The sequence below is a fragment of the Eschrichtius robustus genome, chromosome 12 (assembly GCF_028021215.1).
Source record: "Eschrichtius robustus isolate mEscRob2 chromosome 12, mEscRob2.pri, whole genome shotgun sequence".
Taxonomy (NCBI): Eukaryota; Metazoa; Chordata; class Mammalia; order Artiodactyla; family Eschrichtiidae; genus Eschrichtius; species Eschrichtius robustus.
In genome coordinates, this window is record NC_090835.1 from 80,847,408 (window position 1) to 80,864,147 (window position 16,740).

The 16,740-nt window shown below is 39.6% G+C and overlaps 1 pseudogene; it reads left to right on the forward strand.

The window, feature by feature from the left end:
• The first annotated feature begins 14,700 nt into the window (after nt 1-14,700).
• On the forward strand, nt 14,701-15,182 carry LOC137774134 (large ribosomal subunit protein eL29 pseudogene; annotated as a pseudogene).
• Nucleotides 15,183-16,740: the final 1,558 nt, after the last annotated feature.

The following is a 16,740-nucleotide window of genomic DNA, read 5'->3' on the forward strand; positions in this document are numbered from 1 at the left end:
CACGATACTCTATAGTAAACATCGGTCCTTCTCTTGGCTAATGACCAAGCTTGTCTTAGGACAAGCTTATGGACTAAACCGTATGCAAATGGCATAAACCAAGCTTATGGTTTCCATTCTGGTATAGAAGAATTTCTTTCCAGAACTTCAAAAAATAAATGATTAGGGGATCTACGCTAAAAGTTATCCAGACATCCCTGGGCATACCCACATTTACAGTGAATGTAGAATGACCCTTTACTTCGACAGACTTCAATATATTTGTTTTAATCTATTTACCCCTTTTATGTACAGTCAAAATGGAAATAACACTTAAATGAGCACATAATGTAGCACTCCTCTATGTCTTTAGATTTACACTCACAATCCTAGCTACATCAACCGGCTGAACCTAGAAAGAGGAAAAATGGAGTTCTAGTCCCATGCCCAATACGAATCATCCACACATAAAAACCAGAAAGAACTGTAAAACATAATACAAAGAAAAATATGGTTTCTAAGAAACTCTCTCTTCATTTCTGACAAAAATCAATGTGAATAGAATTTGGATGCTTGCAAACGTCTGGAGAACTGATTCATCAATTTACCAAATAGTCCCAGGCCTGTATAAAATGGATTGAGATTGAAGCACAGGACAGATATTGTTCTGGAAGGGCCAGGAAACATCCTTGACTGCCAGACAACTTAAGCATCTGAAAAAACTGATATTCCACAATGTGTGACAGCAACCTGTAATTGTTTTATTTCTGTAGCAAACTGACACTTAACATGTGAGATCTATTACTGGACATCCCTAAATAAAAACAAATCACAAAGTCCTGTAAATACAGTTTGACAAGAAGGGAAGACATAGCACAGTTTTAAGCTTATGGTGGAATTCCTCTCTGCATTTAAATGTCCATTATTGTATAAAAAATTGGCTTCGTCTGCTATATAGATGGAATAAAGCTTCTAGAAAGCAAAATGTTTAAATGTTTTCAGACGATCTATAGTATAGAAGATCTTCCTCTCCTTCCTTCTGTTTTTTTTTTCTTTTCTTTTCTTGGCCCCACTGTGCAGCTTGTGGGATCTTAGTCCCCCCACCTGGGATTGAACCTGTGCCCTCAGCAGTGAAAGTGTGGAATCCTAACCCCTGGACCACCAGGGAATTCCCCCTTCCTCCTTTTTAATTTTCCTGGTTCTTACCTTTTACCCTCCCTCCATACCTACTTTCCTTTCTTCTTTTCCATTTTTTCTGTTTGGTCCAGAACGGACGCAGAAAAAAAAAAATGCACAAGATGACCAGACTGCATAATTGAAATTGCCCAGAAATAGAAAGAAGGAAAACTAGATTGGGATCTGCTTCTGGGTAAGAAAGAGTAAACACACATGCCCTGTCTGTCCCACTGAATGCAACTATAAAAGCTGGAGAGAATGTCTGGAGCAGCAATGTGAGCGTTCTGAAAAGTAAATAATGGCAGGTGGGTTGGGGAAGGAGAGCAGAATTCCAAGTAGCACTGGACCAGTGGTGTGTTACCATTTTTGTATTTGTTTTCTTTCCCCCAGTTTCCTAAGGTTTCCACTCAACACATGCTAAAACCTAAAAGTGGGCAGCAGTGTCCACAGAGACCTCAAAGAGCGGCACTTTAGTTCTGACTTAAGGAGCAGCAAGGGGTCCTTTAACACTCAGAGAGAGTGGGGAGATCTCTCCTGTGTTTCTCTTTTCTCCATTCTCTAGTGCCCCAGCCCCCAAGCTATCTTTTGGTAGCAGCAGGAGTGACAGCAGCAGCAGCAAGAACTCATAGGAACCTAAAACACTGAAAGAGGGAAACTGTCTTCTCTGATGAGAGGCACTATGGTCCCACGAGGATGAGGTGAAACCACGGTGCTTTTCTCTCTCTCTTTTTTTTTTTGACAAATGCTTACCCCCGTTACCACCCTCCTTCCCCTCAGGGAAAGGTATTCCACATGCCTAAGTTCTGAGTCGGTCAAACACAACAGACTTGCAAATGGTCTTCCAAGGAACCACGAGAGAGGTCAAATAATAATTCTCTGGGAACAAGGCTTTGAACAAGCTGGAGTTGAGTTCTGCCCCCATCCAGCGCTTCTAGGCTTCCAGTTTTCACCATAGTTGTTGGCCCTTAGTTTATGAGCCTCCCTGAAAAAACTGAAAGCAAGAGATGGAACTAGGGCTGCTGAAAACACCACACTGCTCACTGGTTTTATCCGGCTTCAATCATTTTGCTTGATTAAATGCTCTCTAGATTGCTGCAAGCCTTGAGTGAACTTCTAAAGTTCTAATAATTTCAACTCTGATCATTCTTTTGCAAGATTTACTTTGTTGCTTTTATGAAGGAGGGAATTTTTAGATGTCCATACTCTTCCATTTTCACTAACGTCACATATATAAAGACTTATATCTGCCATAAAATTTACTGTTTTTACTATAATTTAGGTCTTCTTTCTGCCGCTCCTCGTCCTCATCCTCTTTCCTAACTTCCATTTCTTAGATTGAAATCTCCTCTACCAGCCTAAAGTTACATATGATTTTGATTTTCTCCTAGAGTTTACCCCTAACTTACCAAGAACACACAATAGGACTTTCTTTCTGCCCTTTTCCTAAAGTTTACTTTTTTATTTATTTTTTAACATTTTTTGGCCTTGCGGCTTGCAGGATCTTAGTTCCCCGACCAGGGATTGAACCCTCGCCCTGGGCAGTAAATGTGTGGAGTCCTAACCACTGGACCACCAGGGAAGTCCCTTTCTGAAGTTTTCAATGTTCATTTCTTCCTCACAAAAATGGCAGATGTAACACAACTGTATTAAACTACTTTTGTTAGCTGACTCTAGAGCATGACCAGCCTGAGCTGTTTCCATGTTCTGCTTCTCACCTGGTGAAACCCCATCACTGACACCTAATCAGGACCATGCCTGTATAGCCACCTGGGTTTCCCAAGCTCTAGCCTCTGCCAACCTCTTTGATGTTATTTCCCAAGGCTCTCTCTTTTTTTTGCTCATGGCACTGGACCTCATTCACTTTCCAATTGGATGGCCAAATAATCTAGTTCTTTGCTTCCCCCATGGTCTTTGCACTGTTGTTCCCTCTGCTTGAATACTTTTGCTCTTCCCACTGCTACCCTATTAACTGATTCTGCTACCCAGTTCAATGCTGAGATATGACAGTAGTCTTCAGATGGAAATTTCCCTACTCATTACACTTATAAAATAGCACCACTGAAACCATACTATGTTCCTGCAGATGAGATCCAGTCCTCTGGTTTGTTCAGTTATATCCTATATGAAATAGCCTATTTCATGGTTACTTGACTCTGGAGATTACTGTCATCAACTCCCGATTTTCAATAAACTTTTGTTTGAAATTAAAATCATCTCTTTCATTTGTTCTGCATTACCAAGATGCAGATCAATGTCCAGTCATAGACTACATCTGATATTAGCGTCCTGCAATCAAAATAAGCATTTTAAGACTTTTCTCCTTAGAATTCTGTGGAAAATTGAGATATGTATCCAGTTAGGACACTACTTGGTTTTGAATCCTGTAGCTTCTTTTCCTCTATTGCTTTTCTAACACTGGATTCTAGAACCAGAAAAAGCAAAATGCAGCTACCTGATATATTTCTTCTCTTGGTGAGTTCACAAGAACAATAACCTGGACAGGAGATACGTAGCCACAACCAGAGAATATAACTCTATCTATCGGGAAATATAAGTCCTTCATTATTTAAAGTTGTCTCTCTATTTTCCTAGCAGCCTGAAAACATTAATTTTAAATGCTAATGGGAATTACTAGAATGCTCCTAGATACAGAATAGATTCCAAATTTAGACTTAGCAGCTGTAGGCAATCATCAAACTGAATTACCTGGAGGGATCTGCGAAGATGGCAGATGCTGGTCAATTACCATAACCTAATTGTAGCAGGGTGCCTGGTTTAGACAGGATAGTAAAACTTTTATTAGGCTGGAAAAGAACTATCATTTGGGGGATCTCAAGCAGTTTCTGCTTACCAGGGAGGAAACTAAAATTTGCATTTGGGGAAGACTCTTCTGAGAGAGCTCTTTCGGTAATGCAAGTAAGTACCTACTTATTATTGGGGGGCGGGAAACTTCATATACAGGTGAAAAACCCAAATATATTATAGATGCTTCAGAATGAGCTTAATAAAATGAACTGAAGAGCTTTGACAGAACTATAATGCATGAGAGTTACAGATTTGCTTTTCCAAATCTGAATTATAGCTTCCAATTGTCTTAAAATTTTTTCTTGTTCTCAGTAAGTTCTGTGATTCCTATTCAAGATAATTATTCTCTAGACATCAGGAATACGGATATTGAAAGACGAATGTAAAAAGGAATTTACTTGGCTTGACCCTGAAGACTCTAATCGCAATGCTGTCACTGAAGGCTGAATAACCTAGATTTGTAAAATGTACCACAGTGATCATTCTGTCTGGGTTATTGGGAACTCACAGGAATGGATGGGGTTTGGGTTTCTCTGAGAAAGGATTTTAGTTGTCAATCACGCTCAGAAAAGTTTAATTATGAGACAGAAAATAAAGTGAACACTGGACTAAGGAAGAGAATAATTTCCTTTTTCTGTTGCTGGTTGGGAACAGTTCAGCCTGTACTCTTACGTACAGAGATGTTAGAGGCATTCTTGATTGTGGGGTGTTGACCTTCAGCTGAAAGTAGATCAAGAGCAAAAAGAGGTGAATTCTCAAAGGACTCCACGGTCAGCATTCCTCTCAGCTTGACTAAACTTTAGGCAGGCTTCTCCCAGATTCTAGGTCCTTCCTCTCCCTATTTTAGAGCATTTACTTTAGAAAATGTGTAATTGTATATTCTTTCTCTGCCTCTTTGAAGTGTAAATATTTTAAAAGCCTCTTACTTGTTTTGCATCCCAGGACTGTCTTTCTCAAGGTCCTGGGAGCCATCCATTTGAAAGGTAACCATCAAGGAAAATGTGGCCTCTTTCTTCCAGTTTGTGGGAGAATAAGAGCCCAACTTCCACAGGAGCCTTCCTCCAAGTTTTAAACCTCCCTTCTGTCAATAAGATAGGGGGAAGTTTACTTTTCCTTTGAATAAAGCCACTTAGGGAACACAGATGGCCGATGATGGCCCCTCCCACCAACCCCAGCTCTAAAAGCCTCTCCTGCTGTGCCCTTTGTTTCTGTGGAGTTGAGCTCAGATTGAGTTCTGATCTCTCTCCCCTACAGCAATTGCTTTGATAAAGCCTTCCTTACCTGTTGAACTTTGTCCAGTGTAATTTTGCTTTGACCAGATTGGTCCTTTCTAATGTTAGGATGATACTATCTAGCAGTGTGTGCAATTCACTAGTCATGTTTAGTATTTGCTTTGATAGGGACTGGATCTTATTTTACAGCCGTGGAATAGTGATGCTGGCCATATGCATTTAATCTGTGTTTGTCTCCAGGGTACTGCTGACACTAGCAGACTCAGTCACCATGCACTTGGTTTTGTTAAACTATTTAGGAATTTTGTATAAAAGGAACTTTGGGCACTGGCAAGCACATTCTTTCAACTTCACTTTTCAAATAATTGCTTACTTAGCAAATATGAAATCACCATCCTCTCTCAAAATGTGCGGCCCTTGCATGAAAATTTTTAGGTTGACGGAATTATTGGGTATCTTGATGACATTGTTGCATGGATGTTTACGTTCCTCAAACTGACTGAACTATACAATTAAAATAGGTGAATTTTATTGTACGTAAATTGTACTTTTTTACTAAAGTATACAAATTTTAATAAAGTAGAAAATAGATTTTTTAAACTAACAAAAAACTATGAACAAAACAACAGAACAAAAAGTTTTAGCCTTTGTTGTGTTTCTTTGGCTTCTCTTTCCTCAGGTATCAATATTTTATAGAAGCAATCAGAATAAAACCAGTTGTCATGGCTCTCCAAAAATACTTTAGCAAGTAATAAACAACTAATTTATAGGAACTAATTTCCAATTTTTTAATCTATTGCAATTCTGTCTGTGAAATATAAAATAAATAGCCATCAGAGAAGATACTATTTAATTAATTTGAAAATATGCAGTTCTCATTTGGTTCTCTATGATAAGGGACCATAATGATAAGATTATGTTATTTCTAATATTCAGCAGCTTCTCTAGAAGAACCATGGTAAGTCTGCATCAATTTTTCAGTATCTTCTGATTTCATATTTGGTAAATAAGACAAATATCTGAAAAAAGCAGGGATAAAAAAGGTGCTTACTAGTGCCCAAAGCACCTTTCTTTCAAAATTAACAGATATTATTCCCATTTTTCAGGGTTGTTCTTCCTATGTCCCAGCTTTAGCAAACAACTTCGTCTGTCATTATTTTTCATTTTCTTTCTTGTAACCTTTCATTTGTAACTGAGGGAAGTATGTTATGAAAGAACTCCCTGTTTAAGAGCCTCAGTGAGATTTATGCATTTTGCTAACTTATGTGGCATATGTCTAGATGAATCGTGCCTAAAATTTTCTTAGTTATGACCTTTCGTTTTGATTATGTAGTTAAAAGCATGATCTATTCAATTTTTAATTTCACAGACTACTGTTGTATGTTTTTGATTATTCTAGAGACACAGCATCCTCTGTAGTTTCAAAAAACTAAAATACAAAAATTTTAACTGTTTGTAGACTGAATTAAATTGCATCATTAAAAATATTCGTATTTTTAAAAAGAGCAAAGGAAAGCTGTATTTGTTATTTTGTTTGCAAATATAGTAGAAAACGACCACATAATAATTTGTTTTGGAGGAAATATCTCACAATAGGGTTTCAGGTATGGAGACTGAGGATTTAAGTCCCCTGTACTGATATATGCATAACAAAACATATGAATTTGAAACCATAGCATACGGTGCTAAATAAGATATTACAGGGTTTACAAAAAGTGACCAGAATATTGTGGGGAACATATTGTATGAAAAACATTTGGCAAAAGTTGAGAGAAGAAAAGACACAGGAAGAATAGACATGGCAAAAAGACAAATGTGTTCTGTGTGGGCACAAATGGTAGATGAAAAGAAATGAGAGTGAGTTATAGGGAAGCAGATGGCAGCTCAATATAACAGGAAAATGTTAACAGAACTTTCCAAAGATGGAAATGGCCACCTCAGATGTTGATAAATTTTCATAAACTTCCTAATGCTAACGTATTCAAGCAAAGTTTGTATTGCTACTTATTAATGTTATAGAGAAGATTCAAACATTGGATTCTGTATAAAATAATGTCAAATGGACCCTCATTATTCTAACAACCTATCAGGCAGGGTTGCCCAAGCTCATTTGTTCAAGTGCTCTGAGACTATTTCCTACTGTCTTGGAGACCATGATGAGAAGGCCTTTAAGCTACATGCTTCATCCAGGAAAGAAGAAATGGGTTCAGGCACCTTAGATGGCAGCAGATTCACTATCTCCAGTCTCTGCTCTGAACTGCATAATTCTATGTCTCTTGTGAAATCCCCTATCCTTTTTCTAATCAAGGAGTACCCTGAAAATGGACTAGTGCAATACCCATAGCTTACCAATGCTTAGATTCCACTTATTTTTAATACAGCATAAGTAGATGTCAATTCCCATATGAGCTGTTCATTGAACTTAGTTCCTCTAGAGATGACAACTGGTCGTATACAAGCCAAATAGATTTGAGTGTCAGGTTCACCCAAACCAGATACATAAACAAGACCTGGGCTTCTGCTCTTTTCCTCAATCATCTCTCTCTACTCCTCTCTCTTCCTTTCCTTCTGCCATCCCATTATTCTTTTTTTCTCCCAAACAAGTTCACTTTTCAAACCAAAAAGAGAAAAATAAAAACATTATCTCTTCTTCCACAGCATTCCATCTCCAGTTCATTTCTGTCTTCTTTCCTATGGATGATGTCTTCACATTTCCTTATATCTTTTCCTATAGTGGATCTAATCTCCTTCCTTTCTGCCTTCCTTCCCTGAACGCTTAATACTGTTCAGGTACTCAAAAGGGGTCACAGTACACCTTCCTTTCCCTGTGCCCTTATGTGAGGGAACACTTTTAAAAGATTAGAGTGGGAAGAAACAAGCCCATGGGCAGCAAGGTGTGGGATGACTTTTTAGTGCAAAAAGCAGTGAGCCCCAGGTTTGCCCCATAAAGATAATCATTCTTTTTCAGGATGTTCAACATTGTGTATTGCCTCAGAGAAATAAGTTCCATGTTGAAAATATAATGCATTCTGCGCTTGGTTAAGTAAATCAGCGTGGGTTATGACAGATAACTTACTTCCTGCCCTGTTCTTGACTTTTAGAATAGTATCACAGAGCTCTTGAAGATGACTTGTTTTCATTAAAATCACTAAGCAAGGAAACTGAACTATCTCTACCCGGCACTGAAGATATAATTAAGTTGCTAGATGTAGCCTTGAGTAAAAACGACAAGTGTTAAACTGCCCTGGCTCTCTGGCTATTTTCAGCACACAGAGGATGACAGGGTAAATGAAAAACCAGTAGGTGGTTAAAGCTCATCAAGAAGAAACCTCCACTCTCACTAACTTTAGACTTTTTTTTTTTTTTAAGTAAAAAAACATTTTGTTTGCCTCTCACATTCAGTACTTACTAAGCTCTGATGCACTTCCTCTCCAATTTTTCCTGTCTTCGTTGCCTTTTCTGCACTCCTATTAATATCCTACCTAAATTCTTTATCTTCATCATCTCATTCTTCTATATAATCTTTTGCATTATCAACTAAGCTCTAGTCCAAAAAGTCTTGAAATATTTCATTCTAAACATCAAACCTTTCATGACCAGTTGGTGTATGAAGTTACAAGTCAAAATCCTTTACAGTATTTGCACTCTACAACCTCAACCAGCAAATGTTTACTGATTATTTCAATAACTATCGCTCATGGTGCTAGGCCAAGGCCAAGGCAATGCAGTAGTGAGCAAAAACAGACACAGTAGACTTGCAGGCTAATGTAAGAAAGATACATTAATCAAATAACTGCAAAAATAAAATTTAACTCAGAGAAAGTGCTTCCTACTTTGTCCTAGGTAGGAAGGTATTCCTGAGGGAGTGACGCTTGATCTAAGAGCTCAAGGGAGTAGGAGTTACTCAGGGGCAGAAGGGAAGGAAGGAATTTCCTGGCAGGAGAAGCCATCAGACTGCAATGCACACCAGACAGTGCCCCCAGCCCACCCAAAGCTCTGGAGCAAAGATTGCTTGTTAGAGAAGTTTTTCATGGGAGAAATGATGAAGCTCTGTTACCACCTCCTTGCTCATCATTAGCCAGAAGCTGCCCCCATCCCCCCAAAAATAAAGTGTGACCACGGTCCAAAAGCTGAAGCAGACCCTAAAACTGTGAACAGCTGGAGGCTCTCAGATAGCACTGTTCCTGGTAGGTGGACAGGGAGTCCTTACCTCAAGAGGGGTCTGAGCAGTGCTTCTCCGTGTTGTTAAAAAAAAAAAAAATCAACGGAGTAAATTTTAAAGGTCTTATTGGCTTTATTCAATGATTCGCGTATTGAGCAGCATCCAATCTAGCAGACAGTGTTACAAACCAGGTCCGTTTGCCCAACGCATAGCAAGGCAAATGCTGAGACGCAGAGGTTTACAGCCAAGAAAGAGTTTATTCACAAAGCAGCCAAGTGAGGATACAGGAGGAGTCTCAGATCTGCCTCCCAGAAGGCGAGGGGGTTGGGCTATTTATGGGATAAGCAGGGTGGTCTTAGGCATGGGGAGAAGTGATTGGAGGCAGGGAAAATGTGGGGTAACTGGTGTTCTGAGCAGGTGCATCTGTATTACTTGCTTCTGCATATTCAAGACGGAGGGGTTAGCATGATCTGAGGGTGGTGTTTTCCAGTGCTCTAATGTAAAAAGCTATTCTTCAGAAGTCTACACAGGCCCAGTTTTAGGGTCAGTGGTCCCAACCAGCCCCAGCCGGTTCGCACAGGCCAGGAGCTGACACCCAAGTTCCTGTAAAACAACTGGGCTGCGTGAAGCTGGGAAGGTCATTTACAAGCCAAGTAGTTTCTTTAACAACCTGTTCCCTTATCTGTTGTTCAAGAATCACTATTAGTTATTGACTTCTGTTAACTCTATGGGGCATGGTGTCAATAGAAAGGAGCTCCAAGGAGCTGTAAAAAATGGAACACTTTTGCCAGGAAGCAGGAACAAGAAGTTGTACTGGGCAAAAAAAGTGGATTGTTATGGCAAGGTTACTTTCCTTTATGGGATGACAGGGGTCAATCAGGTAGATGACCTAACTAGTGCCGATAAGGTGATTCCTGAATGACTGGTTTAAGATTCCATTTCTGGGAGAGTTGAAAATATAATTAAGTCTCGGTTTGGTGATGTGGGGCTTAGCATAAGCGACTCCATTTTGGGAGTCTTTTTGTCTTGTTTTTGACAGTGCCTCCCACAATCCCCAATAATATACAATACCAGAGAGCAGGAACATTTTAATAGCATAATAGGTGCATTTATAAAAAGAATAATTAAAGGCTTAAACCACTGTTTAAAAAATCCACTCTGGTGGTTAAGTGGCAAAAACTCAGGACTGAGCCCAGATCTACATAACCCCAAAGTCCACCATCTTTCCATTGTTCAAATTCAACATGTATATTGTCTGAGCACCTACTTGGTGCCAAGCTCTGTCCTAGACTCTGGGGATATCACAGTGAACAAAGAGGCAAAAAGCCTGAGTTGTGGAGCTAAATATCTAGTCCTTCAAGATACTGACATAACTTGCAGATATGTGCAGAGCCACCATTGCAATCATTTACAGCCCATGAAGAATAACAGTGTAAGTAAAAGTTAAAGGTGTTAAATATTCCAGTTCTCATGGAGAGGAAAAATAAATGTAGTTAGACAGGTAAGTTTGACATCAATTTATAAAAATATTCTAGAATGCATTTTAAAACAGATGGCTAAGAGCACAAAAGATAATAATCATTAAGTAATGATAGGATTTCATTAAGAAGAAATTATTCCTAGCCTGTCCACTTCCTATTGGAGCAGGGAAATATAGGCAGAAAGGGTCTTCATTTCAGTGCAAAAGGACATGTTTCCTACCTTTTGAAGAAGATTAAATATCAACTGAAAAATAATACGGTCAACCAGATTTACAGCTGGTGGTACCACTATTCTGCAAAATATATCTATAAAGAGAAAGTTGTTCCACCTGACAGACAGCTTTACGTCACAGGCTGAAAAAGCTTCTTAGTAAACTTGCTCAGTATCTTTATCCAAATGTAAATGAGTATAAGTTATGCTCACTACATATGCAGAGTGGCACAAATCTAGGAGGAATAATTAACCTATTGAGGGATAAAATAAAGCTTAAAAATTAGCTCAAATGCACTGGAATAATGAGCCTATTTGCAGAGGATGCGATAAGTTCTCACATGGCTGCAAAAAAAAAAACAACAAAATCAACTTTCTTAATTCAGAATGGATGATATCTGGTTTGGCAAAATTCACGTGAAAAAAAATTGCTCAAAAAGTTTTAGTTGACCACCAATAAAGGCTAAGGTGACTATTTACTATGGGTACTACAGCAGCATGTCCTAAGCTGCATTCTTAGAAGTGTGGTTGAGTCTGTGCCAGTCAGAGAAGAGTAGTGAGTTCAAAGTAGAGAGCAAGATGCCTACCCTGTAAGGCTCCTATCCTCCCATAGAAACTTGGAGACAGGGTGCTGTCTCCCTTGATGTGATGACTCTCAGGTCCTTGAGAAAGCCATTCCTGACTTGTAAAACTTGCAATGGAAACAGAGCAGGACCCTGTAGGGCATTCCTGGAGAAAGACCCCCATGTCTCTAGCCTCTTGTTTATAGAAAAGCTTTTGCCTCCTAGGTCTTCCCCTAGTTCCAAAGAACAAATTTAATCAGAGAAGTGAGAAAATGCAGAAACAAAGGAAAGCAGTCATGCAAGACAAAATAATAATAGTTTAGCCATAAAACAAAGTCAAGGACCTTTAGTTCCTCCTCAAGGGCTATAGATAATATCCAGAGCCATATCCTTGAGTTGTTTTGCAGATACTAAAACTCCTACCAGGTGGAAGAAGTTAACTGCATGCTCACCACCAGCACATAACCCCAGACTGGTTGGAACCAGAAGGTTGACGACTGAAATTCCCAAAACATCACCCTGTTACCTCATCATCAACCAATCAGAGAATTGTGCACAAGCTGATCATGCACCCTGCGACCCTCTCCCTCACTCTGTCTTTAAAAGTCCTCTGTGAAAGCCATTGGGGAATTCAGGTCTTTTGAGCATAAGCTGCGTGATCTCCTTGCTTGGCCTTGCAATAAATGCCATACTTTCCTTTACCACAACCCCGACTGGCACTGCTGAACGTCCGGCAAATGGACCCAAATTTGGTTCAGTAACATAACAGGCATTTTTAAAAAGATGTACACACATCTCAAAGGTGCAGAGAAAGAGTTTATAAGTTTACAAAAGAAAATGTTCTGAGAAAAAGGAAGAAGGAACATCTTTTCCCTTATACTTACCAGGAAGAATTAAGCCTCTTATGTTTAATTTTTATATGTCCTTAGAGTTGATTGGGAATGTATATATACACTTTAACGTAATCCCTCCCTTTTTATATTTTCCTCCTCTTTTTTTAAATTTCAGTAGGAAAAACAATTCATCACTTCCTCTCCCCTTATATTCCTTCAAATTTTTCCAATTAAAAAACAATGAGGCTGAACAAAACAAAAAGACAACCTATAAAAAGACAACCTGAGGGGAAAAAAAATGAAATAATGCCATTTGCAGCAACATGGATGGAACTAGAGATTATCATACTAAGTGAAGTAAGTCAGACAGCGAAAGACAAATACCATATGATATCACTTATATGTGGAATCTAAAATATGACACAAATGAACCTATTTACAAAACAGAAATAGACTCACAGACACAGAAAACAAACTTATGGTTACCAAAGGGACAAGGGGGTGGGAGAGGGATAAAGTAGGAGTTTGAGATCAGGAGATACAAACTACCATATATAAAATAGATAAACAACAAGGTCCTACTGTATAGCACAGGGAACTATATTCAATATTCAGTGATAGACCATAATGGAGAAGAATATGAAAAAGAACATATATATATGTACAACTGAATCACTTTGCTATACAGCAGAAATTAACACAACACTGTAAATCAACTATACTTGAATAAAATAAATTAAAAAAAAAAAAAGAGGCTACCCAAAGGCAAGGGCTTTTTGGGCATAATACCCTGCTTTGAGGCAAGCAAGAAATGACCTTACTTCTCACTTTGCTAATCAGTTCCTCTGGCCCCGGAGGTTTTTCTTCCACGGGGAGTAGTTCCTCTTTGCTGGTTAGCTACATTCACTAGGCAGTTATAAAGGTGTGATATTACAGAACTACCTGATGGTGTAGGGGGCCAACGATAAGCTGCTGCAGACCAGGCTCCACTGCAGACATGCTGGCCTGATGTCATCGTTTTCTTCCCGGTGAGACTTTAGTGGGACGGAAGCGGCAACTGAGAGGTGGCGGTGAGGAAGCAAATGCTGCTGAGAGCTCAAGAAGCTTTCTTAGGTCTGGGATAGGTTTGCAGCCATAGTAAACTGAGACACAATACATTGCCTCAGAGTAGTCAGATGGTTGGAGGGCATGAAAGAGGCAAGGGTTCCAAGTGCAAGCACAGACCAGAGAATCACACTGACATAACCAGGGAACTGTTACTATGGGGAGGAGGCCAGTGCAGCAGTCACTGACCCAGTCCGGATACTGCAACCTTGACTAATGCAAAATAATAATCTTTTTCTTTTGAATCAATTTCTTTTGAAATCAAAAAAATAAAGGATTCTGTTACCCCGAGACACAAAATAAATGTATATGAGAAATCAATCAAATTTAGTATTAGTGTTTTGTAAAAGTTCAGCATATGTACAAAAACAAATTTTGTAACTATTGTTATGACTTTTGTTTGTCTCATCTGAGTTTATGTTGCTGAAAGCACTTAGGAGAAGTTGGTATGTGAGACTCCATGTTATTGATATGTTTAGAAGTATTTGACTAGTTCAGTTTGCAATGTTTAAATTTTTAAGAGATTTAGCTTTACAAAATATTAGTTTTTATTTATCAATTATATAAGCAGTATTAAATATTGAGAGGAATAATTTAATATATTTTAAGTGAAATACATTGAGTTTCCAACAAACACAAAAATTCAAAAGCCCTTTGGATGTTTAAGGTTTCACCAACATAGTTAAGCCAAGACTGGCACTCCCACCTGCTGAGGGGTCAATTCTAAGACCCCAGGTACCTTCTTTGAGGACTGAAGTTCTCACACAAAATCAGTCATTTGTATTTCTCCAAGTATTAGCAGTATCAGAGCCAGCCAGCACAGCACCTGACACAAAGCAACTGCTCAATTAAAGTCGGCAGAATGGCTTATTTTACTTTAGACATATTATGTACCTGAGCTCCTTATTCTGAGCTAGAACTTATGAATACAGTAGCTGGGAAAGGTCTCATCACCAAGAATGAACATGTCAGGAGTAGAACACATTTGTGGTTTCAAGTGTTGGTGAGAGCAAAAGTTGCTTCTGTGAAAAAAATGTAAAAGAAGAAACACTCAGTTTGGCTCTTTCTCTTCCGGTCTCAGGGGTTTCAGGATCTAGGGCCCAGCCCAGGAAGCCCCCAACTCTGATCTCCACTTTCGTCCTGCAGGTGCAGACATGGCCAAGTCCAAGAACCACACCATGCACAACCAGCCCCCAAAACGGCACAGAAACATCATCAAGAAACCCTGATCACAACGATATGAATCTCATAAGGGGGTGGACCCCAAGTTCCTGAGGAACACGCGCTTGGCCAAGAAGCACAAGAAGGGCCTGAAGAAGATGCAGGCCAACAATGCCAAGGCCATGAGTACACTGCTGAGGCTATCAAGGCTCTCTTAAAGCCCAAGGAGGTCAAGCCCAAGATCCCAACAGGTGGCAGCCGCAAGCTCAGTTGACTTGCCTACACTGCTCACTCCATGCTCGGGAAACGTGCTTGTGCCTGCATTGTCAAGGGTCTCAGGCTCTGCCGGCCAAAGTCCCAGGCCAAGGCTCAAACCAAGGGCAAGGCCGCAGCCGCTGGTGCAGCTGCAGCTCCAACTCCAGCTCAGGTTCAGGCTCCCAAAGGTGCCCAGGCCTGCTCAAAGGCTCCAGAGTAGAGGCCTTATCTGCCAATGTGAGGACAGAAGGACTGGTGTGACCCCTGGGCTGCTGTCTGCATGGGGCTGGTGTCCTCCCGGGCTATTTGTACAAATAAACCTGAGGTAGGATCTGTCAGTAAAAAAAAAAAATACAGAAAGAAACACTCAGTTTGATTCTGATATTGTCCAGCTGAACTGCAGTCCTGTGTATTGTCAATCTGATTCGATCATTTACCTTGGGCAGGAGCCTCCCATGCTGGTAACTGGGAGTGAGTAAGCTCGTTGTACAGTTGTGCATAAACTTGAGCAACTCCTAGAACTGTACACGGCACAAACTGCAGACACAGAGGGTGTGAACCCTTCGCTAAAGGTTGGAGATAAGAATAAAAGAATCCAGAGAAAAGGCATAGAAAAGGGAGTTTAAACTAAGTAAAGTAAATGACACGAGACTATCCTTATAACTCTGATTATCAACAGTTTGATTCCTGATGCCCTCACACTGGTCTAAAAATTAGATGTGCACTGGAAAAGATTCTGAATGCCGCATGGAAGGAGACAAAGATGAAATTACTGTGAATCTGTGCACATCTTAAATCTTAAATTGAAAGCACTACCTGTTTTACACTTGGAGTTGTTCTGGGGGCAGAATCCCAAAAGTAAAGTGTTCTGAATCCCTCAATCTCCTTGCCCTCTAAATCTGTATTCCCTGGCAAGGGCCAGCAAAATTTACATGAAACAAGTCTGGTGGAACCAGAAGGAGAAGCTTCCTGTCTCCTGGCAGCCTGAGTGCCAGGAGATAATTTCCAGCTTATTTACTCTGCATTATGAGACAGCTACAGATGTATTACAGTTCTCCTCAATAACTTAGTTATGAGCTTATTAAATTTCCTAGCAGCTGGAGTAATATCTCACTATTTGAGAAAGAGAGATGTGTTAGTGATTAAATGACTTAATAAACAATCTGTCACTTTTCAAGTTTCATAAACCTGAGCACATTTTTGAAGGACAAGGAGGTAGGTTCCTTCATGTATTCAATATAAAGCTTATGAGAGGTGAAGGAAGGATAATTTCAGGGTCTCTCAGATTCCCTTTCTCATTTAAATGTACTCTGACAAAGCAGGTAAAAGTGAGACCTATTTAGAAAATAGGTTCCATATTTGCTATTGAGCAAATAAGGGAAAAAACAAGTCCTATACACTCTTATGTTCATATTACACACACACACACACACACACACACACACACATATCATTGAAATGTGTGTGTTAGGAGTGGGGAAACAATCATTTTTAGCTAAGGAGAAATTGCTGGCCCCAGACTGCTCAATTCCAGCTCTGCCATTTTACTTGCTGCCTGTGTGACTCTGGGCAGGTTACATGCATCAGCGCTGCAATTCTCAGTTTCCTTCTCCATACAATGAGGGTAATAGTAGTACTTTCCTCGTAGGGTTGTTGGGAACATTAAAATGACATAACTAAATATAGCTTCAAAACTGCTGCGTTATCACTTTTATCTTTGCTCCAGGCTCTCTTTTCTAGGGAAACTGGGCAATGACAGTTCTATTTTTCTTGTATTT